The sequence below is a fragment of the Bison bison genome, unplaced genomic scaffold, assembly GCF_000754665.1.
Source record: "Bison bison bison isolate TAMUID 2011002044 unplaced genomic scaffold, Bison_UMD1.0 scf7180017864533, whole genome shotgun sequence".
Lineage (NCBI taxonomy): Eukaryota > Metazoa > Chordata > Mammalia > Artiodactyla > Bovidae > Bison > Bison bison.
The window spans coordinates 7,543,887-7,547,231 of NW_011495082.1; positions in this window are offsets into that span (position 1 = coordinate 7,543,887).

Consider the following 3,345-nt stretch of genomic DNA (forward strand, 5'->3'; position numbering starts at 1 on the left):
CCTTAATAAGCATGCTTTCCTGGTGGCTTGGAGAGTAAAGCATCTATCTGCCTGCAATTTGGGAGACCCAGGTTCAATCCCTGGGTTCGGAAGATCCCTGGAGAAGGAAATGGCAACCCACTCCAGTATTCTGGCCTGGAGAATTCCATGGACTTTATAGTCCATGGGATCGCAAAGAGTGGGACACGAATGAGCGACTTCACTTAATAAACCTGTTGTTCAGTCGCTCATTTGTGTCCGACTCTTCGCGACCCATGGATTACAGCACGCCAGGCTTCCCTTGATCACCTTTTAAAATTATTTCTCAGGTAGTCTATTAATTAGAATGAAACGAGCTCAAAAAAAATCTTATGGATAAAGGAGGATATGACTTAATTTTATGGACTACTAAATGATAGATATTAACACTGCAAAATAATACAATTCAGGAAATTAAGTACCCTGCTATCATGGCTTTCTGACAAATATACAAAACATACAGGACTCAGAAAGATAAACAATTGAGGTTATACTCTCACCCCACCCAATGTATCCCACTGTACCTGAGTCAACAGAAATCTGAGTGATAAAACAAGACCACAGGGTGTGGGCTCTCTGTGTGCGTAGCTGTGGGAGGCCTCTTTTTCCTTTTCCTGTTTATGTTGTCAGTTACAAAATGCTGAGTTGGAATGTTCTTATATTTAAGACCTGTTCAGCGTTGTCTCTTTTTCCTCACATTTATGTTAGCCCTTTTCCTTTAATTATCTTGCTGTTGTTATTCTTGGCAAGGCTGCTCCTTGCCTTACGGTGTGTTTACCTTCTAAACAGCCCCTATTTCCTCCTTATCTTTGTGAGCTTATTAAAATTTCCAGCCCCAACTGCTCCCTTGCCCTCTTCAGCGTATCCTCACCCTCATTCTCTCTTTTCAACCCTTCTTTCAGCTCTCACCCAACCTCTCACTCCTTTGGAATAACAAGTTATTTCCTCTTTCATTTCCTTTTACAGAAGATGTTTTTGGCCCCAGTCCCAAAAATCTTTGGCGTGGAACCATACCCATGCCGTTATGAGTTTCCACTGGGCACGTTTCCAGAGGTGTTTCATCGGCCTGGAGCCTTCACACCAAGTCAGGGCTGGTTTTGTCCACCGTGTTCCCCACTGTCCGGCGTTCCAGACAACCTGCACTCGAGGTAACAGGACAGTGGGTCTTGCTCCCTCTGGCAACAGCCTCATGTCTTCATATCATTTTTCCAAAAAAGTCTGTTTGGGGTATGAAAATCTGAACTTGCTTTTTATCCCAAGTGAAAATGGGATTCGACGAAGCGAGGGAATGCTGAGTCAGCAATATTGGCCCAGCTGCAACATGTTTCTCAGCTTATGAAATAACTGTATTATCCAATTACTTTTCATGCTTTATAGGTTCAACCCAGCAGCATCCGAGCTGGAGGGAAAACTCTACCTAAAATTGCGTGTTTTCTATTTTGGGGTCAAAAATATTGAGGTGGGGAGAGTCATATTGATTTGTCCTTTAACGGGGAATTAACTGTCATGAGTAAATTAAATAGACTAAAAACTTTACTGTTCATTAGTTGATAGTGTGTTGAAGTAAACAGTTTCATAGCATATTTTGTTCTTAATATTTATGTATTTTGTTCTTAATATTTATGTATTTGTTCTTAATATTTATGTATCACTAATACGATACACTTAAGAGCTAGAGTACTCTACATTGAGATGATGGTTTTTCATGCAATGAAACACAAAGGCAAGAAGCCAAAACTGTGTCCCACATCACACAATCCTAAGCAGTCTCCTCCACGTTTGAGACCTCGTGCTCTGCCAAGCACGTAAGTACATACCCATGAAAGCACACATTCAAAGCAACAGCACTGGAATCCAGTACCATAAACAGACATACTAAAAGTGAACAAGTAAGTTATTTCTTTCAGTTCAAAACACTCCAGATTCAAAACCCAAACCTGGCCTTTCGGTGAAGTTTGGCTTGGTTTGGCTCAAAGGACAAAGGGAGATTTAAGGGTGAATTTTAATTTTTCAGTATTTTTTAGTAAACAAGGCCTCAACTAGGTCAGTAATAAACATTTTTTAAGTCACTCCAGTCCACTGTTGTTAATACAATTAAAAATGCAAAGTCAAAGAGACTTCCAATTAAACATGGTATTTGCCAAGCAGTTCCGATAGTATCTCCCCTCAATCGGACGAAAGTGCTGATGAGAAACATCATGTTGCTTGGAAGACATCAGCTCAGTACACAGGCAGGGAAGGAGGAAAAGAGAATGTCTGTAGATCACAGGGGCCACTAGTGAGCAACAGCTTGAAGGAGAATGACTCAGGGCTGATAAATCCACCTCGTGGCCCTGGAGCTGAGGAGGAGATCAGACCCCACAGAAGGGATGGAGAGCGGGGCTGGGACAACCCTCTCAACTAGCAGTGTCCAGTTTGCAGAACTTGCTACTTGTGAGACTAACAGAAAAAGGGTGGGGAAAATCCTGCAGAACAAGGAAAAGGAACAGCTTCTGCAAGACTCTGCAAGACTTTGAGCTTAGACTTGCTGGCCATCTGAACTGGGATGAGGTACTTAAAATTCTCTAATCTTCCCTCTCTGTGAGAAATGATGTATAAAAAGCCAAAGATGTTATGCCTAAGATATGGTAACTACTCAATAATTGCTGGTTAATATAATGATTATGATTACCAGATAGGAAGATGTACCTTCAAGTTATTATTCATTCATTCAGCAAATATTATTGAATGCCTGTTCCAGTCTGACATCAAAAAGACATATCAGGCTGTCTGTACTCTATAACCTCATGCTGCTTGTATTCTGTTATAAAAATAAATAATTAACATAGTTCTACTCCAAGAATAATAAAGTAAATGGAAAGAAGTATAATAAGAGTATCAGCTGAGTTCTAGGAGAAATGGTCATGGAAATCTTCAAATCAGAGTCAGTCAGACTTTAACTACTCAAACTATGCTAAAGTTGGATTTAATATAAGCTTATGTAAGGTCTGTCTAGTCAAGGCTATGGTTTTTCCTGTGGTCATGTATGGATGTGAGAGTTGGACTGTGAAGAAGGCTGAGCACTGAAGAATTGATGCTTTTGAACTGTGGTGTTGGAGAAGACTCTTGAGAGTCCCTTGGACTGCAAGGAGATCCAACCAGTCTATTCTGAAGGAGATCAGCCCTGGGATTTCTTTGGAAGGAATGATGCTAAAGCTGAAACTCCAGTACTTTGGCCACCTCATGTGAAGAGTTGACTCATTGGAAAAGACTCTGATGCTGGGAGGGATTGGGGGCAGGAGGAGAAGGGGATGACAGAGGATGAGATGGCTGGATGGCATCACTGAC